This window comes from Halyomorpha halys, unplaced genomic scaffold (genome assembly GCF_000696795.3).
Source record: "Halyomorpha halys isolate HHAL.00 unplaced genomic scaffold, Hhal_1.1 Scaffold18.1, whole genome shotgun sequence".
Classification (NCBI taxonomy): Eukaryota; Metazoa; Arthropoda; class Insecta; order Hemiptera; family Pentatomidae; genus Halyomorpha; species Halyomorpha halys.
This window is the reverse complement of record NW_027114407.1, coordinates 606,530-618,182: the sequence shown is the minus strand read 5'-3', so window position 1 is coordinate 618,182 and position 11,653 is coordinate 606,530. Positions and strand designations below refer to the sequence as shown.

Below are 11,653 nucleotides of genomic sequence, written 5' to 3'. Positions count from 1 at the left end.
CATAGTTTTATCTATTTTATTTTTCTCTAAATGATGGTTTTTGTCTTTTTGTTTTTATAGCCCTGATGAAGACCTGAAAATCAGGTCGAAACATCGGCATAAATAAATATTTTTTATTTATTTATGTCGTTTCTTTGCTGACCGCACCCCGACCATCTTCTCCAATAAATAAATATAAATATACATATAAATATAAAGAAAAATATAAATATAAGTTGTTAACTATTTTGATTTTCTTATGACCGCACCCCCGACCATCTTCTTCATAATATAAATGAATTAATAGTTTCCAAGAATCTATATACATTAATTTCCGTTATAATACAGCCTCGGAAAATAATTCTTTGCAAAAATAAATAAAGCATTGCAATACATGGAATCCCCTATGGGGAAGACCTGTTTATTAATTCTCATTGGCGGAATTGGCTAACTAATCTCCCACTTCAATAGATAAGATAAAAATTATATTAGGTTTGCAATAATAACATTTTTCAATGGAAAATATATCAAGTGCTTATTAAGAGCTATAATTATTCTGGCACTTCACTGCCTACAAGAACTCAGAAGAACCTCCTCTATCACAGCCAACCAATCTTCACGATCACTTCCTCTCTCCTTCCATCTTTGAACATGGTCCTCTATTTTGTTTTTCATTCGATCTCCTATAGAGCATCTTCTTGATGCTCTACATGCCCAATCCATCTTATTCACTAATGCCACGATGTTGGGTTCGCCAAACATTTCCAACAGCTTCTCATTCCTTCGTCTTATCCAAATCCCATTCCCCGAGACTTCCCTCCCTCCCACTTCATTCTTAATACCTTTCTCTCCCAGGAGTTGATCATCCGTTCCTCTTTTCTTCTCCATGTTTCGCACCATACATACATAACCACTAATGATGGTTTTCTAAATGAGCACTTTCATTCTATTAGAGAGAGCTCTATAGTAGGGGTATTCATGATCTTTAGTTTAACATTTTAAAGCGTGTTAAATGGAAAAACTCATGTTAAATGGAGAAATAATTCCTTCTTTTACCATGTTAAAACGATATAACGTATAACATGGTTGAGAGTCTGTTACTAGGTCTGTTAAATAGAGAATGACGTCACGCAACAGACCAGCTGAGCTAATCGCCATTTTTGTTGTTAGGTTACTTGCTCGTAGTTTGTGTTTTGATTGTGTTAGTATTCTTTTGGATGATTTTATTACTAATAAAGCAATGGATGAGAATAATAATAATGTAATGACAGTTGATAATTAGTTCATCTTGATTCTCTTCCTCACCAGTAAGAACAACAATGCATCAAGTGGACAAACTTTTTCACAACTTCGATTTTTCACTCACTTTAGGCATGGTGTAATAAATTACTTTAATTAAAACTTAGAAGTAACCAATAACAAGAAGTTTTGGAAAGAAAGGTTGTAAAACGAGTTGCTCAGAAAATCCGCTAGAAGCTCTTATGCATTTAATATAGGGCTGCTCACAATCCTATATTTATAACATTTAACATGGTAAAATTCTTCCATTACAAACTCCCTAACCGCTCAACCCCCTAGTTTCTAACCTTGCATCCTCTTCTATTCCTAACAATCCTCCGATGCGCCTGAAAAGAAGATGGCCACGAGACCTGCTAATGTAAAATGTTATTAGAGTGCTACCAATGGGTAGTTGCTCTACACGCCTGTAACACTCTATTTTAACTAAGATCAAATTTACTGAATGTATTATGTAATATACAGTTGTAAATTTCAATAAAGATATTAAAAAAAAAAAAAACTTGGTAAAACATTTTCCATTTAACACATCATGAATACCCTTACTGTAATACTCTTTGTATAACATATATTTCCTGCTGCTATCCTCGCCTCTATTTCTTTCTGTACTTAGTTCTCATGTGTAACCAGGCTCTCCAGTTACTTAAACTAGTTTACAGAACTGAAACTGCGATATCTAAACGTAACTTTACTATTCACTTATTTGTTCCCTTCTTGAACTTTTCACTTACACGGTCTTATTTTCATTAGCCTTGAGGCCTAGTTTAGCTGCTAATTCTACGAATTCCTTGAATATTTCTTATAATGCTTAAAGCTATAAATAGCATTAGTAATACTAATTTAATTTAAAAACTAATTTTACCATCAAAACCCGAATGAACTAATTAATAAATAAATACAAACTTGTAACTTCATATTTTGAAACAAATAATAAAGTAATTCTGAGATATCAGTAAAATATATTGGTTATATGGAACTAATGATGCTCCGAGGTTTCACATGCGTCAAATTTGCATTATATTTGACTCATCCAACCCACAATGAGAAAATCACCTTCAACATGAACATTCTCTGAATAATATCTAAAAGTTACATGGAAAACCAAAAGGGGCAATTGGTGAAAACATAACTCACTTAACAGAATGCAACTTCAAATTGATTGCTGTATAAAGATAATCCATTGCTCAATACGCTGTAAATTTGATAATATTGGTCCGATTTAGTTGTGTATTGTGAATTATTGTGTATTGAATTAAAAATATTTCGAACGGGCAGATATAAAATTTCTATAATTTCCGAGTTGTTAATTTATTTTTTAGATAATTTTTTTTAAGAATATGTAATAGGTATCTTTTAAACTTCACCTTATCGCACATTACACATCATAACAAGAAATAAAAAAAAAAATTTTTTTAATGGATTTATGTAAAGTTTTTCATACATATAATTAATAACACATATCACTTATTTGTGGTGAAGATATAAAATTAATTAGTACATTTTCTAATGAATTATATAAATAGATGAGGAGGCCTAGAACCATAACTCCGTTGAGAGTTTTAACCAGTTGGACGAGTGCCAAACGAAATGGAAGATGGTTGTCCACGAAAGACTGTAAATTCAGTAACCATCAGTAGGATTTTATCCAAACAGAAGTCTGTTTCGGGGAAGGAAAAATAGATCCTAGTCATTCTGTTAACCTTGAAAAGCCATAATCCATAGATCTTGACCAATTTGTCATTGTCATTGGAAACAAAGTGTTAGAACGTAAATCAGTAAGCCTTTATTTATAAGCACTTTATTATTCGCTTAATAAGTCGTATAAATACAATCAATCATAAATCAAGTAATTAATTATTTTAAAAAATATGAAAAATCGAAATTAGAGATAACAATTATTCACTGAGGCTTCATATAAAAAACACAAAACCTAAATAAACACTCGTAGAATCGAACAAGGGAATTAGCATGTTAAGAGTTCCGTCACCTATCTCAACCTTGGCTAATTCAAGATTAAGTGGCTATTTCTTTATTCAAGAAGCTACTTGGTGATTACAAATAATATCTTGCATAGCATTTTAATTAACTCAAGAACAGGAGTAAGAAAATAATGACTAACTGCTAACAATCTTAAACGAACACCATAGCTAATTATAATGGCTAGTTCAACAACCTTACGAGGAATACCACAATGAAATATTTTATATAATCACTTTTAAATTAAGCCTGAAACAATAAAAGCTTAAAAATAAAAATATTCCGAGAATAAACCGAGACAAAGTGTTTTAAACACTCTAAAATAATTTATCATAATCAACTTACACTATTAAATTGAGTAAATTAATTCACTTAAAAAAAAATCTTCACAAAATTCAATCAATCAAACATAATACCAAAGTGATTAAATGTTAAAAAAATACACAAACATTTCAAAAGTATATCTTAATACATGACACAATGTAATAATCAAAATTAATAACGACTAACAAGAGAAAAATACAAAAACAATATTGAAAGCCTCCACAAGCCCACTAAGAAATAGCCGAGCGTTGAGCAACTCAACTCAATAATCTTAACAATACTAAACGACTGTTGACGCAACACAGCAATTTGTTCATTGAGCTGTTCGTTCTCTATGGATTTGTTGTGTATACTGAATGAGAATATTTTATAAATATTGTTTAAAATTAATAAATTATTTATTTTTGAATCCTTGAAATAAAATAATATCATAGTCCTTAATTAGAACTATTGGTTCATGATAATATGAAATCGCCAAAGTTCTAAACCTCACTGACTCAGAGTTTCATGATTTCTTGTGTATAAGTTATATACCAGCTAGATTAAAATATATTTTTTACATAAGTAGTTTTTTTATTATTAATTTTATGAAATTGTTTAATTTTATCATGTTTTGGATCACAAAAATACATGTGGATAAGATAGCTACAATAATAATATAATAAGATAGATACAATAATAAGATAGATACAAGAGCCCAAGAGGAGAAAAAAGACAGTTATTTCACCCCAATTTTTTATTACATAATTAAAAACTAGGTATAATTACTAGTCAAAATTTATTAGTCTGCCAAGTATAGGTAGGGGGAATATAAAATGCCGGCTGTTTCAAACCGTTAAAAATAATTAATTTTTTATTCGTAGCTCTATATCTTTACAACTACCAACAACAATAGAAAATCTAAGAGAGCATCATTTAAAGTAGAGTAAATTTGCTAAAATGTAAGCCCTAATAGAGCTATTTAGGTTCAATAGTTCTCGAGATATAGCTTTTTTAAAAAGCAACATTTCATAAAAATGCTGTATGGAATGTACTAAAAGACCACAACCAGGGAGGTGTTTGATACCCAATTTTAAAACTAATTGGGAATGATTTCATGTATGCAGCATAAACAAAAAAAAATTTTTACTTCTTTTAAATATTTTTTCCTAAATCTCGCATTTGGATTTTGTTTTTGTTTTTTCGTTTTTTTGGCTATGTTACTTCAGCTTACAATGGTTAGATTTAAATCAAATTTCAGGATGGATCAACCTAATTTCCAGTTTTAATTTTGACAGTTCTTGAATAAAACTTTCATTCATTGATTAATATGAAGCTCTCTTATTATCTTGTTAAAACAAAAAATTTATAATTGTATAATTGACAAAATATACCTTCCAATGCTGTAAAAAAATAATGATTTTATAAATAATTGTACATTATCTTGCCGAAACAGAATGTAGCATAATTGTTAAAAGGTATTGTTTTTGTAAAGAAAAAAAATATATATGTTTTTTTTGCAACAATATGACTAATTATGGCATATTTCATTCAAGTGCCCACTTCCGCAGAAATCATTAGATTAATGTTCATGCTATAGATAGCAGGTAATGCTATATAAATACGAAAAGTTAGTCACCACGCCAGCTTAAAGATTGTTACTGGTAAAATACGTTATCTTTAGTTGTGATGCGCCTCACAACTAAAGATAACCTCACATTTTTTTCCAATTTTGTCGAACAGAAAATCTTTACACCGGAAAATAACTTGAACGAGATTCATTTCACAGGGAACAACAAACTTTGGAGCTCTATAAATCAGTATTAAGAATCTATAAGATCAATAATATTTTATGCTTTAACTTGTCGCTAGAACTAATTTGCAATATTCGCGCTAAATGAATTTAGTTAGGATGATGTTTTTGAGATTTTTTCGATTTAATTTTTTTAGAAAAAGTAAAAGTGTTTTCATGAAGCATAACCTGAAAGCACTTGGAATACGCTCCAAAATGAGCATTCAAACATCCCACTAGCACAATTGGTTGTAAATCAAGGAGCATTTTGGTGATCCAAACAACTCTATTTCTTTTATAATAATAATTTGTATTATTCACCAAAATAAATTCAGAAAATATTGATTATTTGTAGTTCTGGAAAAAAAAGTTTTAGTTTATGAAAACAATATCTCAGGAACAATAAGACGTACAGACTTCAATGAGCACTCAAATTAAAGGTAGTTAAATAGATTTAAGTAGCTTATAACGTTTAGGGGCCACCTGTAGCTCAGTGGTAAGATGTAGCCTTACCAATTTGAGATATATTGGCAGTGCCGGTTCGGATCCGACCTGGGGCGTTAACTTTTTTCATTGAGTGGCGGTCCCACAAAATGAACTACTTTGACCCCAACCATGGTTAGGCAGTACAGTACTCCAGTGGGAGAGTCTTGGAGTGGAAAAAATACATTTATTTTTGTAAGATAGTCTAGGTATAAATTGAACCACATTCTAACATAAAATAACGCATGATTTCTTTTTTACTTTAACGACTCAAAAATGAATTTTTTGTAATATAGTATAGGAAACTATATTACAAGATTCATTTCATTTTATTCACCTACCCATGATTGGTGGTGGTATCCATTTTGACTCTTAAATGTGCATAGTAATTATTAAAAGTAAATTGAAAATTACAATCACAATGGATTATATAACAATAGTCCTGTAGAAGCCACTACATATTAATGTATCATAATATTTCATCAGTACAGTGGAACTTATCTTTTGATTAAGATTTTTAAGACCTATGTCCGAAAACTAATCTTGCTTACTGCTGATTTTAGAAGAAAATGTGAAAATTGCAGGATTCTTTAAAATCTAATCACGGTGATGAGTCAACCTAAACAACGGTTTTATTTTAGTGCAACAGTTTATTTACATCCTAAAACAAATATAACAGCAAAAATAGATTAAGATAGGTTTAAGTAACACCTTGTTGTTTGGCTAACTAAATTTATGCCCCAGAAAATTTCTTCTCTTAACACTTTAACGTTATTCATGATTCTAAAATAACCACTAAACTTTCTTAGAAGAGTTTCAACTTGTAGTGCGTAAGATTGAGGATTTTATTGAGGATTTGTCGAGTTTCGGCCTCCGATGTCTGTGTACTGAACCAGAGACAGGGTCCACAATAACCGAATGTGTTTTCCTCTATAACCATTAAACCTCTCGTATGAAATATAAATCTCCGTAAATTCGTTCCAAAAAATATTTAAATTTTTACAGTGTCAAAATAGAAAAAAAAAAAGTGGATATACAGAACATTTAATTTTTTTTTTATAATATTGCTACCTTTCTACAAAAACTTTTTTTCACGAATAATATATTTTTTTCCTATTTAAATTTTGAATATTTAGTTCCTAATTATGTTGGCCGAATGGATCGAAGTGAACTGTCTAATTATAGAACAGTTTTCATAAAGTTGTCAATAACACTGAATTTTATTGAAAAGGTTCAATTAAAATTTAAAATACCGCATAGCCAAAAACCCTAAAACTTGTCAGCTAAAAATATTTTATTTTTTCAAACAGATAGAACTGAAGTATTGTATATAGGTTTCAACACTATTTCTTTATAATTACTTAATAATTTAAAAAAATTGAAGTATAAACTCCATCTAAAAACTATTGAATTAATAAAATAGATAAAACTCACCTGCACTCGCTGAAGGGAGGCTTGATGTCCTGCTATCAGTAGCAATCGAGGAAATATAAGGCAAGCACTGTTCCTTATCACCGATATCGTCTGATAAGAGCCAAGCGCTTTGGAATCTTTAGAACGCCCACAATCCTCAGCAGTCAGCGTTTTCCTGTCAAACACGTGATGATGAAAAGTTGTAAAAAAAAATTTAAATAACATATACTTGAAAAATTGCAATCATAAATTCTAATTTCTAAGTTCTAAGTTGTACATCAGAAATTTAATTACTTAAGGTGAAATTGGGAATTGTAGTAATACATTAAACCACACTTCACTTATAATTAGAGGTATTTATTAATAGTGAAACTAAGAAACAAATAATAAAAGGCTTAGCGAAACTGAAGGTTCGATGCCGATAAACCAATTATTGTCAACACACAATGACGCTCGTCAACCCCCAAATCCATCAGTTTCTATTAGTATTTTCTTTTTGATTAAAAGTGTCTATTAACTTAGTAGGGATGCGTTTGTTATTCAATTATAAATCTTTATAAGTCTATCTTTTCACTGCCACATTTTCAGTTATATTTATCCGATGCAGTTCTCCGGGTCTGGATTCTCCGGTTAATCCATCCTTTACCACTCTGAATATTTTACGCAACACTTTATTTCCAGAAACCATACCGTTCCTCCTTCAATGTAAGCAACCACTTCTATTATAAAGAAGTATACTGAAAAGAAGTAACTCTAAAGAAATTTCCAGCAAGAACAATTATCATTATTATGCATTGTACAGGTTATAAATAAAAAAATCATGTATCCATGTTTTACAATATAATAATCAGATTAATTACAAAAATCCTTACACCTATGCCACTGCCATCGCTATAACAGGTATATAACACTTAGGATTATACCTTAACGATCGACAAAATTAAGTTATTAGCGAAATGAATATAAAGCTCAAATCGATTTCAAAATAGAACCAGAACGTTACTGTTAGTATTTATATTTTTGTTGAAAAATAACATAACCAACACTATTAAAAACAAAACTTCTATCATCAACTGAAACTTTATTCCTCTACTTTTACTTCAAGAGGAAAATTTTTTATTCCACTATCAATGTCTAGTGACATCACACGTCTTTTGCTCAATGGACAAGATAGCCAGATTGTTTAGCCTCAAAGTACTCATTATTGATCTTAAATAATTTTTTATAAATTTCAATTTCGAAAATCCCTCACAGCTGGATCCCTGGCATTGCTAATGGTAATTGTGAGGAATATTCCTGTTATTGTAATAGTAGTAAGCAGAGTACCTTCTAGTTCAGATTCAGCAATAAATAATCTAGATCAGCGGTTGCTAAACTTTTTGTGCCATGGCACCTTTCTTGGAATAAAACATATTCGCGGCACCCTTGTCGAGCAAAAAATATTTGCACCACCCTTGTTGAGATAAAAAAAATTAAAATGTCGGCTCGATCATTCTTAGACCAATTTAATATGCCGGATTGTAATGTAAAGAAATAACAAAATGCACAGTATATTTTCTGTTTTAATTTTAATTTTTTTTTTTTTATAAATAATATTTTGAGAAATTGGTATTCACTTTCCCACTCCTGGCATATACTTGGAGCACCCCAGCGTGACCATAAGCTTTCTGGACACCCCATAACCTTTGCATACCGCTGGTCTAGATTACATTTAGTATTCTAATCTATAATACGTTAATAGCCAGCGTTAGATAAGCAAACTTTTTCGCCAAATTCTGTACCAACCGAAAACGCTCAAGAATTTCTACAATTATTCCTTGTGAATCGTTGGACAAAAATATAAAATAAATTGGTGCAAATTTTTAGAAGATATAATTATTTATTTTGAAATTTGCCCGTCCCTACGCCCTTACAATGCTACGCCACTGATCTGTTAGTTTAAATGTAGTTTCACACACACTAATATCATCGAAGTGCTACTAGGAGAAGGAATTTTTTTTATAATGTAATTGTAGTAACTTTTTATATTATTGGGGAAAAAAATAATATAAAAATAAATGGAAGATGGTCTGGGTAAGATCAATTAAAAACTCAAATAGTGATTAAGCTAATTATATTGAGCCAACGTTTCGCCCCACGTTGCAGGGCTCCATCAGGGCTTTCAGACTAGACTGAAATGACAGACTTCTAGCCTAAAAGCCCTGATGAAGCCCTGCAACGTGGAGCGAAACGTTGGCTCAATATAAATGGTTTAATCACTATTTGAGTTTTTAATTGATCTTACTCAGACCATCTTCCATTTATTTTATATAAAAAATATTGCCAATAGTCTTACAAAAACAAATTTTTCGATTACTATGTGTATATAATAATATATTATATGTCAGTCTAAGTCAGTTGCTACTGACTTACTTTTCTAGGTGAGTCAGCCCTAAAACGGCTCGATAAAATATTTTTTGAAATCTAAAAAATCAGTGCTTTAAGAATCCACCGATCTTAGCGTCCTTTGCAGCCCCTAAAAAACGAATTCGCCTAGCTTTTTCCATTAAAGTTTTGTTTCCCATCCATCAAACAATATTTTTCCAGACCTGCAGTGTAAAATATTTTTTTAATTAAATGAAAATTTATATTTAAGGGAATTAAATGAAGGTAAAAACGTATCTTATTTCGTCTTCCGAAAAATCAACGATTGAGTATTTTTTTAAAAATTCTATATAGAGATATAATCGGCTGATACATAAAAATATAATAATTTTTATATCCATGCACAGTAACAACTGCTAAAACCACACGGATACGTCTAATTTTTTTGTTCTTAGTATCACCAAAAAAATGTTTATTGAAATTAGTGAGTCGACGTCCGAAGGCTCTTCATGTTAGCCATAAAGACGGGTTGGGACGTAGCCAAATAATAATTACTAAGCACATCGACAGGTAATATATATAATAAAATGTTTAAGGAATCAACATTCGAAAAGAGGCCATATTAAAAAGAAATAACTGAATACTTTCATATGGTTTTTTTGTTTGTTTGGTTGTATCCAAGAATATTGGATCCAACATTAAAACCATGAAATTAATGGGGATATAGACAACCCCAAAGCACAAGACGGATACAGCCCAAATCTGCGAGTAATCTTACTTTAATCAATTCTAAAAGACATTTGGCTATTCTATTTTTAAGCCCTTACTAAAATATTGAACTGTTTTGATGAAACTGTGAGGGGTTAGTTTAGGGATGAGGTGCTGTTTTTTTAATTTATAAACAATGCAAAGTAATTTAAGAATGATTCTTTCTTGTTTTAGACATAATCTAAAAAATGCCCGATTCTTGGAATAACAAAGGTTAACAATCATGATGAAACACCTAATGTTAATTGCATCTGTTCAAAGGCAGTAAACCACAGTAAATATACTCCCATGGCGCTGTTTGCTTAGCAAATTCTCAAAAAAATGATTTATGAAAATGTCCAAAAATATATATACATATGTTGTTTATTTAGACTACGTTGCAATCTACAATAATGTAGTAAGGATGGATCGGTAGTTTGCATAACATAAATGACATACATCACAAGGCGAAATACAAAACGAATTAAGGAATTATATAACATGACATAACATCCTCCTTGATATATCTCGAGAATCTAAAACACTTGGCAGCCAAAACATTTTGAGGACCACTTATGAAAAGTCTATCATCACCATCGAACAATAGCACAGACTCGCCAAAAGTGCTAAACCTTGAGCTTTTTTGTGCGAAGCTAAAGACATTTAGTTATACATACAACTTAAACAATGGAATCGCAGGAAGAAATCAAATTGCTTTTGTTTCCCATGCGAAATACAGATATGAAACGATATTCATTCGTGAAGCCATGAGAAATCATATAATAATAAATTGTCACAAAAAACTTGACATTGAATAAAAAAGAAATACTCACTGTAAGACAATTATCAGAGAAATACAATGAGTTCAGTTGTCTTGAAAGAACGCCATATGGACATTTCTAGTTCAGTTCGGTTGCCACACTTCACAAAAACTACCAGCGATTTATTTATAGCATTTGTATATAACGCTTCTACAAGAAATAGATACAGAACATTTTTATTTTTAAAAAATTGAATACACTGTTAAAGTAAATATAAATAATAAGTTCAAGGATATTGAGCCTGGGGTTCTGTATGTCAAATTAGTAAACCTCAACGCAACTAATAAAGGAAAAAAATATTTACCAGATAAATTTTGCTTTTGTATTATACTTAAGTACAAATTCAATATTTACAACATGAAAAGTATTCAAAATTTTCTCCTATACATTTCAATGTTTTAAGTTAGTATAAATTTTTTGAAAACCAACCAGATTAAACTTATGTACTGAAATGAAAGCTTATTAAAGTTAATTAAAA

At 30.5% G+C, this 11,653-nt stretch overlaps 1 protein-coding gene across 2 annotated transcripts in view; it reads right to left on the bottom strand.

The window, feature by feature from the left end:
* Positions 1-11,653, bottom strand: part of LOC106680437 (probable multidrug resistance-associated protein lethal(2)03659) — a 155,032-nt gene that overhangs the window by 53,033 nt on the left and 90,346 nt on the right. For both annotated transcript variants that reach the window (XM_014420155.3, XM_014420164.3), the window contains exon 3: positions 7,265-7,418. The gene's annotated coding sequence lies outside the window, so the exon portion shown is untranslated. The remainder of the gene's footprint in view (positions 1-7,264; positions 7,419-11,653) is intronic.